The following is an 11,778-nucleotide window of genomic DNA, read 5'->3' as shown; positions in this document are numbered from 1 at the left end:
CGTTAATCCACAAGGTCCTTCGAAGGTCCGCCGAAGATGGTGAAGTACGGGTCCCGCTTGATTATTGGATCGCTTCTGCTCGTTCTCCTGGGGCGTATTCTTGCCGCTCCCATTTCTGTTTTTGGCAGCACTTGGTTCTCCATGTTTTGCTGGATACCTATCTGTAGCCGACCTGTCCCCTGCCCTCAACCTGAACCTGATCACAGCAGGACCTACGGACAGGAGCAATACCATCTAACCATCAGACCTTAGGTCGCCTACACCTCACGGTTGTTGAGCTCCTGAGTGCCTGACAGTGGCTGACCAGGTCTGAATTGTGCTGCCCTCTAAAACACCTTCGGTGAGCAAGGTGCTGCCTAGGCCAGTAGGACAAGCTCCCCTAATTCTTACAACTACCGAGGGCGACGTACTTGGCCAAGTGGTGGGTCGTTTTACGTTGGCTCGGTGCGGAGCGCGGATCGGTGAGCACTTCCCTCCCTGCCAAGTTCCACTATCGCATCGCGGCCATACCTCAAAGCGTTACTCTGGGACATCCCTGTCAAGTCAGCAAGGGCCTGGCGGTGGTCTCTGTCGCGGGTTCAGTTGGGAAGGGCTATCTCCACCTTCCACCCGTGAAGCGATGATCGCGGCACCCGACTCTCGCCTCCTTCTCGTCTATCTCACCCGATGGGTGAACTTAGGTTCTTAAGGGTCTGGAGCGTGTTTACCCCCAGATCGCGCCGCCCTGCCCTCGCTGGGCCTGAACCTGGTTGTGACCCGACTTGTCCCCTGCCCCCAGTTTGAGCCACTGGCTACGTTGTTCCTCCTCTATTCTCTCCTGGAAAGACGGTGTTTCCTTGGTAGCCATCACCTCCAACACTAGACGGCGGTGTCGGAATGGACCCTCGTAGAGAGCTCGACCGTTTATAGCGGTGTTCCATCAAGACACAGGTTGTGCGACTGAGACCAGCATCCCAGCCTCTCGCCCCAAGGTAGCTTTCTCTTAGGCTTTTCATGTCAACGCCAGGAGATCTTCCTTACCTGTATATCTTCCCGAAACCACATGATATTCCTTCTCGCAAGGAGCAGCAGCTGCACTCCTGGACGTTCGAGGGCGGTCTCGCCTTTTATGTAAGAGCGAACCGAGCCGGTGTCACGCAAAACCATCCCACCCAGCTTTTGTTGCCATAGCTGAACGTCAAAGGGATTGCTGCCTGTCTCCTCTCAGACGGCATCTCTCCTCATGAGTGAATCCTGTATCTGGGCCTGTTATGAAAAAAATTTGCTCATCCTTCCTCCGGGCACATGTGACTGCGCGACTCCACCAGGGCTCAAGACCCCTCTTCGACCGGCACTTTTCCTTGCCCACGTGCCCCATCCAGGAAATCTGCAGGGCAGCGACTTGGCCTCCGTCCATACCTTCGCCTTCCCACTATGCCCTGGTCCGCAATCTTAGAGAAGACGCAGCCTTCGGCTCTGCCCGTACTTCACTGTGTCGACCGTCTCTACCGATCCGTCCCTGCCTAGGTTAATAAGGCTGGATCGGTGAATCCAACCTACTGGAATGGATTTGAGCAACCAACTCGAAGAAGAAAAGATGTGTTTCACTTTACCTTTTAACTGGTTCATGGCCTTCGAAGGATGTGGTTGTCATTGATTCCAAGTTTCCAAACCCGCCCTCTCTCCCTCACTGTCGGAGTAGCCGGCAAGATAGGAATGAGGAAGCGGGCGTGGCCGGCAGGTCGTTGGATATTGGGCGTAAGTTTACTCAGCCGCAGTTATGGCAGGCCATGGCGGCGCCACTCTAGGGGGCGATCTGCTGGCCCGCTGGAGTTGCTAGGGTAAAAGTCTTCCGACGAGCGTGCATGCGCGGCGCGTACACCTACTGGAATGGATATGAGCAACACATCTCGAAGAACAACAGTTACAAAGGTGAGTAACCATCTTTTTTATATTTCACACAGTCCAAGGACTGATGTATAGTAATACTTCATATTGAAAGTACCATGTGTACTTGTGTTGTTCTACATATTTTATCCTTTCTATGGAGAGCATTCTTTTTATAGTGGAGAAAACTTTTTTGTTTTATAATCCTGGCAAAATTTTGGCAATGATTGGTTCAAGCTAGTATTAGAACTGGATTACCAAGATTCCACTGTTTTGCAAAGAGGACTAAAATAGAAATGGCAGTGCAGACGAGAGTCTCGTTGGCATATGGGATGTGTGTATATTCAGTAAAGATACTTAAAACGACAGTTTACGTGGCTGTTATACCACTGCATATGCTTTAAAAAGATACTGTTTCTAATGTTTATCTGAAATTTTCTAGGTTTACATAATTTAATTTGAGTTTATAGAAATAACTGACTTTGTAACTCTTGTGACTATAGTACTAGATAGAATAAATATGAAGATGTTATCTGAATTTCTGAGAGCAAGAATGTTTTCCTGTGTTCTGCCCTGACATTAGTTTGTTATGCATGAAATCAGTGCTTTGAAAAGCCACATGTTCTAGTTTCTCTTGGAAGTGTAACAGGCAGGAGTGATCTGCAGTGCAGGAATTCTCAGAGGAATGGGGTATATTGTAAAGACAAAATGGGATTTCTGTTTTCCATTGTTTATCTTGGGCTTGTTGGCTGTGTGTGTACTTTGTACATCCCTTCCCTTTGTTAACATGTAATATAATTGTCTGCAATAATATTTCATTATTTTTAAGACTCCTATTTTACCACGGTCTTGTCTGTTCAAGAGAAACTGCATTAAAAATTAAATCTTTTCACCCATTGGTTAATGTGTTAGTCCTTGGCCTTAAAGAGACTCATTATTTTGAATGTGTTGAACTTTATTTTGAAGATGGCAGACAATATGGAAACATGCATTTTTTACTGTTGAGATAAGGTCTGAGCTCAAAGAATTCAAACTGTGTATTACTCTCCTCTACTAGATGATGACAAAATCTTTCATAGTCTTGTCAGATCAATCTTTCTGGTAGACTTAAAATATCTGTGTATCTGGAACCAGTTAATATTCTTGGAGGTTAGTATAAGAAAAGGAATGATGCTTTATGTTTTTGTTGAGTTTTAATGAACAATGAATAAACCACAGTATTCAGCATAGGCTGCCATCTCGTTATCTGAGGAAAAACTCACTGAAGTCATAGCATAGCCCTTAGCTTCAAACCACCTGTAAATCCCTACTCATCCTTATGGTATCATAGGCCTGGTCTACACTACACTTTTAAACCGATTTTAACAGCGTTAAATCGATTTAACGCCGCACCCGTCCACACTACACTGCTCTTTATATCGATTTAAAGGGCTCTTTAAATCAATTTCTGTACTCCTACAAAACGAGAGGAGTAATGCTAAAATCGATATTACTACATCGGATTAGGTGTCAGTGTTGTGACGCAAATCGACGTTATTTGCCTCCATTTTATTTACAGTGCTACGCTCACACACATGGCACCGCTACCAGAAATCGAACGCTAAGCCTGCGGACCGGATGCGACGCAACACACACCGAATTCAATGTGCCCCTAGTGTGGACGCGCACAATCGACTACTTTAATATCGTATTTAAAATCGGTTTAAGCTTATTCGACTATTAATCCTGTAGTGTATGACATAGCCATAAAAGAAGTAATTTTCTGGCCAGAGGGGTGGCAGAATGGAGATGCATTTGGTGTTTGTTGCTGCTAAGAGGGATGCCCGGGTATCTCCTTTCCTATCCAATCTTCTCCTGGTGCCTTTATGGGCTCCTGGAAGGAAGGACTTAGCTTTCAGAGACTATCAGGGCAAGCAAGCATTGTGTTTATGAGCGTGAACAAAGTCTCCCTCTACCTTGGGGTTCCTGCGCTTCATTGGTAGATCTTACCACGCTCGTTGATCTTCCCCACAGTCTCAGGTCAACCTTCTCCTGTGCAATCAGGAAGTGGGAGGTTTGCGGGGACCGCAGGGCTCACCTCTAACTCTGGTTCCAGCCAGGGCCCTGTGGATTGGCAGTCTGTCTGATTATGCCTCCTGTAACAGCTGCTGAACAGCTACACTCCCTTGAGTTAATTCCCCAATGGCCTCCTCCAAAACCTTCTTTATCACTCAACGTCCACAGCCTCCTCCTGTGTCTGATACAACGCTTGTTACTCCCTTAGTCTTTCAGTCCCAGCATTCACCCTCTCGCTCTCAGCTCCTTGCACCTTTTGCTCCCAGCTCCTCACACGCACTTCCTCTCCTCTGGCTCCCCCTTACCTGACTGGAGGGAGCTCCTTTTTAAACCCAGGTGCCCTGATTAGCCTGCCTTGATTGGCTGCAGGTGGTCTAATCAGCGTGTCTGTCTTAATTGGTTCTAGCAGGTTCCTGATTACTCTAGTGCAGCCCCTGCTCTGGTCACTCAGGGAATAGAAAACTACTCATCCAATGACAAGTATATTTGCCCTCTACCAGAATCCTGTACCCCACTGGTCTGAGTCTGTCACAAAAGGCACAGTCTGCCATTAGTTGGGACAGGTGGCCAGTGATCCATATACAGAGCAGCAGACCTTGTGGTGTGGAATCTCTGAGCTGTTTTGCCACTTCTTGGCAAGCAGAAGTCTGGCAAAATAAAGAACAGCTTTAGAGACTAGGAGACTAGACTGGGATTGCGAAAACAAGCTCCCTTTATCTAAAACTGGGCAGCTGACACTGAGCATTATTAACACTTATACGTTATAGAACTACAGGACAGGGACTAGAATAAGAGCAAATGTCCACTGATGTAAGTAATGTTGATTTGCTATGTACTCAAGTTGCAAAACTCAGAGTATTTTACAAAGATAAATAAGCTTTTATAATGATAAATGCTAAACTTTTAAATTCCTTGATTGGCTTCTTCAGCAAGAAGCACAGTTTTTCTCCAGATAGAGGGAAAACAGAGGAATCATAGAGCTCAGAATTTTGTATTAAAATGCCTTTACAACTGCCAAACCAATAACGATGCATTCTAATCAGCATGGTAGTGCAGAATCATGCATCGCTTACAATCTAAATTCAAGAAACAAAATTGTTTTAGGTACAGGTAAGGCATTCACTCTATCATCTCTAGCGACACCATCATAGGACCCAGCCACACCATTCACCTGCACATGTATTAATGTGATGTATGCCTTCATGTGCCACCAATGCCCCTCTTCCATGTACATTGACCAATCTGAACTGTTTTTACATAGAAGGATAAATGGACACAAATTAGACATCAGGAATGGTAACATACAAAAGCCAGTAGGAGAACACTTCAGTCTTCATGAACACTTAATAAAAGATTTAAAAGTAGCCTTCATCAACAAAAAAACTTCAAAAACAGATTTCAAAGAGAAACTGCTGAACTACAATTCATTTGCAGACTTAACACCATCAATTTGGGCTTGAATAGGGACTGGGAGTGGTTGGCTTACTACAAAAGCAATTTTTCCTCTCTTGGTATTGACACCTCGTCAATTATTGAGAGTGGACCACATCCACCCTGACCTAATTGGCCTTCAACATTGGTTCTCCACTTGTGAGATAACTCCCTTCTCTTCGTGTGCCAATATATATTTCTGCTTGTTTCTATAATTTTCACTTAATGCATCTGAAGATGTGGGTTTTTTTTACCCACGAAAGCTTATGCCCAAATAAATCTGTTAGTCCTTAAGGTGCCACCGGATTCCTCATTGTTTTTGTGGATACAGACTAACATGGTGACCCTTCTGATATCAGGTATGTTGTTTTAGCAATATATTTCTAGTGTGATCCATAAGAGGAAGTGCCATATTTGTAATCTATACCAGCTAGAAAAGTAGAAAGGCTTCTGACTGATAAGCATGTTCCTGAAAAATTTTCCTCAGACATCTGTTGAGAGTAGTGACTTGCCTTCAGATGCAGCAAAGAGTCCTGTGGCACCTTATAGACTAACAGACATATTGGAACATGAGCTTTTGTGGGTGAATACCCACTTCGTCGGATGCTTCCAACAAAGTGGGTATTCAGCCATGAAAGCTCATGCTCCAATATGTCTGTTAGTCTATAAGGTGCCACAGACTCTTTGCTGCTTGTACAGATCCAGACTAACATGGCTACCCCTCTGATACTTGCCTTTAGATATTTAGGGACTGATTCTTGATGTAATTCTATGCTTATGAGTGGAAAGGTCCTCTTAGATCATCAAATTCAACCCTCTGTACCATCTGTAAAGACACTTGGTAGACTGGATTTCTCAGGATTCTGGATAGAGCCTTTCACTTGTAGGTCAGCCTAGACCCTAGGCTGATAATGACAATCACTGAATAGAACAACCAGGAATAGGGGAGACCACAAGGTATGCAAATAGAGTGGAGGAGGATTCAAAGAGAAGATTAAATGGGAATGGAGAATAAACTGTTCCCTCTGTCCTGAAATGTAGCCTCTATCTAGTTCAGGTTGGAGGCACATTGTGGGTGCAGGAAAGGAGAACTTGTCCTTAGTTTCACTAGTTGTAAACCTAAACGCTGTACCTTACTGCAAGGTTCAAAATATATTTGGATGTTTGGAGTTAGGGCCCAAGAAGTGTAATCTTCTCCGAGTTAGTGCAGTGAGAGGCTTTCCCTTCTATGAGAAACAGTTTTAAAGCCCAGTAAAAAGTGGGCTCCAATTTTGCTCTCAGTTATAATACTATAAGTTCAGAGCTGTTCCATTGCCTTCAGTGAAATTACTCCAATTTTAACCCAATGTGGTTAAGATCAAAATGTGCCCCTTCAACTACATTTGACATAGTTGTGTTTCACTGAAGGGAATCTTAAAACGAACTAAGAGAGAATAAATATCAGTCAGTCACCCACAGTAGTCCCCCTGGCTTTTGTTTTAGGGGCAGGATTTATTTTTCAACCACAGAAGATTTGAGATTGTACTTAGCTATCTCATAGTCAGAGCATTACTGGCTGGCCTCATGTTCCAGCTCACTGAGCCATGGTAAACCACAGAAGTTACATATTTCTATAGCAACTATTAATTCTTCTTCGAGTTCTTACTCATGTTGATTCCATTCTAGGTGTGTGCTCACCTATGTGCACAGTTGTCAGAGATGTTTGCCTTAGCAGTATCTTTAGGGCTGTCTGTCGTGCCCTCCTTAAATGCCACTCTCGTGCATTGGTATATTAGGCATTGCCGGCTGTACACCGTCTCAATTCCTTCTTACCGCCCATGACGGTTGGTTGGAGCTCCTTGTCTTGCATTGCAAGAGTGTTAGTTGTTTTTATAGCACAAGTGGCCCATTACCTGGGGTGCCAAAGTCTACAGATTTATCCTTATCTCAGTGACTGGTTAATAAAGGCCGATCCTGGGATCAGGTACTGCTCCATCTCCACCTGATTTTCTCCACCTGCCACAACCTGAGGCTGTTAATAAACGAGAAAAAGTCAATCTTAGTTCCAGCGCAGTTCATTGGAGCAGTCCTCAACTCTACTCAGGCCAGGGCCTTCCTTCCCGAGACTTGGTTCCTAGCCATGGCAGATGCAATCTCATCCATGCAAACCCATCCTCTCACTACCTCTACACGTGCTTGCAGTTGTTGGGCCACATGGCAGCCTGTACTAACATGGTCTGACATGCACAGCTCCACCTCGGGCTGTTACAGACAAGGCTGCCATCGGTCTACATCCCCAGCAGACACAGTATGGACCGTGTAGTCAAGATCCTGGACCACGTCCTGTCATCACTTGCATGGTGGAAAAATCCTGCATCAGTATTGAAGGGAGTTCTGTCTGCGGACCCACCACTGTTGGTTACCTTCGTCTCTGATGCTTTGGACCTGGGGTGATCTTGGCACACAAGATCATTGGTTGAGTCTCGATCACTCCCTACACATCAGTGTCGCTTGGACTGCCATGCTTTCCTTCCTCACGTAAAGAAAAAGGGGTCCGGGTCCTGACAGACAGTACAGCGATTATGTTCTATATCAATAAGCATGGCAGAACTAGATTGTCTGACCTTTGCCAAGAAGCCCTCAGGCTATGGGACTTCCACGTACAACACAACATCCATCTTGTGGCTGCTTCCTTCCCTGGGGCAAGGAACGCTTTGGCAAATTGCCTCAACAAGACCTTCTCATCTCGCAACGAGTGGGTAGTCAGCATCACCTTCCAAAGGTGGGGGACTCCCCAGGTGGAACAGTTCACATCCAGGCAGAATAGGAAGTACCACTCTTTCAGCTCCATTCGGGGGTTGACAGAGACTCCCTGTTGGACTCTTTCCTCCTCCCGTGGTTGGGGGCTCTAATGTACGCCTTCCCTCTAGTTCCCTTGATTCAGAGAGTCCTCATGAAGTTCAAGCAGGACAGGGCAAAGGTGATCCTCATAGCGCCAGCTTGGCCTCGCCAACACTGGTTCGGCACGCTGCTGGACCTCTCGGTGGCTGCTCCACTGGAGCTACTGCTCTGGCTGGACCTGCTTTCCCAAAACCACGGCTGTCTGCTGAACCCGAATGTGGCAGCGCTGCACCTGACGATTTGGCTGCTGCATGGTTAAATGCAGATGAGCAGGAGTGCTTGGCCAGCATCCAACAGCAGAAAACCCTCCACCAGAGTAACCTATCTGGCCAAATGGAAGCGATTCACATGTTGGTCCTCGGAAAATGGCATTCGGCCTTGGCGGACCTTGCTGCAGTTGATCCTGGACTACCTTCTACATCTCAAGCTCTGTCCGTTTCAACTATTAAAGTTCATTAGGCTGCTATTTCGGCCTTCCATCCACTGCTCAAGGGCAGGTTGGTTTTCACCCAAGACATGACTGCCAGGTTTCTTAAGATCTTTGAGCGCCTTTACCCACATGTCAGGGACCCCCTCCCTCCATGAATCTTGTATCATCCTGACTGACGGGACCCCCCTTCAAGCCTCTGGCTTCCTGATCTCTCCTCCTCCTTTCCTGAAAGGTCATGTTCTTGATCGCAATGACTTTGGCTCGCAGGGTCTCTTACCTCAGAACCACCCTATACAATCTTTTACAAAGACAAGATCCAGCTACGGCCACACCCGGCTTTCCTGCCCAATGTGGTCTCACACTTTCATATGGGCCAAGATATTTATTCACCTGTCTTTTTTTTCCAAAGCCGCATAAGTCAGAATAAGAACATTGGCTGCATTCTCTAAGCATCAGAATGGGGCACTAGCCTTTTTCATTCAAAGGACTAAGCCATTCCACAAGTCAACACAATTGTTCATTGTGATAGCAGACAGGATGAAAGGTTGTCCAGTATCCAATCAAAGAATTTCTTCTTGGATCACTGCCTGCATTCACTGCTGCTAATATCAGGCAAAGGTGCCATCTCTGGCAATCATAACCACCCATTCAATCAGGTTGCAAGCATCTTTGGCAGCTTTCCTAGCCCAAGTGACAATCCAGGGCAGCTGTAGTGCAGCCACCTGGTCATCAATCCACAAATTCACATCCCATTATGAGCTTATCCAGCAGGCCTTGGATGATGCTGGCTTCAATTGAGCAGTGTTACAAGCTGCAAGACCATGAACTCCAAGCCCACGTCTGAGGATACTGCTTGTGAGTTGCTGAGAATGGAATTGACATGAGCAAGCACTTGAAGAAGAAAAAACCGTTACCTTTTCGTAACTGTTGTTCTTCAAGATGTGTTGCTCCTGTCCATTCCATTCTAGGTGTGCGCGCACCCACATGGACAGTTGTTGGAGATTTTTGCCTTACCATTTACAGCGGCACAGGTGTATTGATGCAGCTGTCCTGCTATAAGATTTCTTGTGTAGCTGCTCTATGCCAACAGGCAAGAGCTCTCCTGTCAACATAATTAAACCATCCCTAATGAGCAGCAATTGTTCTCCTGCTGACATAGCACTGTGCTCACTACTACTTATGCCGGTGTAACTTATGTCGCTTAGGGGACATACGTTTTGCTGACATAAATGGTAGTGTAGACATAGCGAAGTGGTTCTCAAATGTCATTGCACCATGACAACTGTCTGACAACAAAAATTACTACATGACCCCAGGAGGGGGGAATGAAGCCTGACCTCACCCTAGACCCGCTGCCCTGGGGGAGGGGGCAAAGCCTAAGGGCTTCAGCCCCAGGCAGGGGGCCTGTAACCTGAGCCATGCTCCCCAACTCTCAGGCTTCAGCTTTGGCCCTGGGCAGCAGGGCTCAGGCTTTGGCTTTGGCCCTAGGCCCCAGCAAGTCTAATGCAAGCCCTGGCAACCCCATTAAAAAGGTCATTTGAGAACCACTGACATAGCCTAATCTTCTTCTATCCTCCCTGCAGCAGTACGTCAGACATTGCTGTCATAAAGCATAAGTCCCAATTCTGAACCTTAGCGTCCAAAATCTGGGTGCCTGCATGAAACCTCCAAGCTTAATTACCAGCTTAGATCTGATAGCGCTGCCACCAGCCAGTTGGTCTCAAACAGGGGTAATCATCCCTTCCCCACTCTTCCCCCAGATTTTTCCCACCCTGGACTCGAAGATACCGTGCTTTAGTGCTTTGACCACACAAAATAGTTTCCTCCCCTTTTCCCTCACCCAGAGGCCAAAAACAAATTCAGCTCAGTGAATCTAAAAACCAAAGGGAAATTTTATCTCCCCCTCCCTCCTGGTCCTCTCCCCCCACCAATTCCCTTGTGGTAAGATTCCATCCCTTGAGCCTCATATCTAGGGAAAAAAACAAACAGTCTAAAAAGAACTTGAATAAAAAGAAAGAAAAGATCTAAAATGTCTCTAATCAAGTATATTACAGGTTGTTAGAGTTTAAAAAAAAATGAATAAACAGCCTTATTCAAATAAAATAACAATTTAAATACTTCCAGCTAACTAACACAGCAAAATTACCGAAAAACAATGTCAAACCTATATTATTTCTATCGGTACTTACACTTAACAGAAGATAAGGAGCTGGATATAGTGTGATACCTCAGAGGCTAGAGGCAACAACGACAGACATAGACCATACAGCACAAAACTCCTCCTTGAGATTTGAAATTATGTTTCCTATGGTCCTCTGGTTCAGCTGTGATTTGTTCACTTTAAGATGAAAAACATAACCTTAGCTTCTGTTATTGAGCCAACATCACATGAAAGAACAATTTAAAGATATATTGCATATAGGATATTGCAATTGTTTTCTGCAGGTTCATAACTCATCCTCTGCATTCACTAATACATGTAAACAACTGTCAAAGCATTAACAGTTTTAATCTAAAAATAGCTAAGGGAATGTTCTTTACTTAAAGTTAACAAAGGGAACCAACACCTGAACTGAAGACCGAATCAGGAACGGATTTTTTCAAAGTCTCGGAGGGATTTTGCGTGTAGTGTTCTTTGATTGTTTGTCTCGTTCGCTCTCTAGCTCTGAAATTGATTCTCTCTATCTCAGCTTCTATCTTTCTGTTCCAGTTGAATACATATGACATATATTATATTGTTTGTATTATGTGTGGTAGTTATGCCCCCCCCTGTGATTTTTACATTGATATTTCTTTTGAATACGCTGTTTATTCATTTTTGTTTTCTTTTAAGCCAATTAACCCTGTTTGTCACCTGATACACAGACCATTATGTCTTTATCTTCTTTTTCATATACTTTTCGTTTATAACCTGTTGGATTTTTTGTTGGGGCTTCGGTGATTGAGTCTTGCACTCACCAGGAATTGGTGGAAGAAAGACAGGAAGAAACTCTTTTGTGTAGGTTCAAGCTTGCATCTGATGAGGTTGAAGAAACGTTGATCTCGCGGTTTGGTGTTCAAGGATGACGCAGGTTAATTTGTCACTCCATTTTCGAATGGTATGGCAAGATTCCGAA

The sequence above is a fragment of the Chelonoidis abingdonii genome, chromosome 1 (assembly GCF_003597395.2).
Source record: "Chelonoidis abingdonii isolate Lonesome George chromosome 1, CheloAbing_2.0, whole genome shotgun sequence".
Classification (NCBI taxonomy): domain Eukaryota; kingdom Metazoa; phylum Chordata; order Testudines; family Testudinidae; genus Chelonoidis; species Chelonoidis abingdonii.
This window is presented reverse-complemented; position numbering follows the sequence as displayed.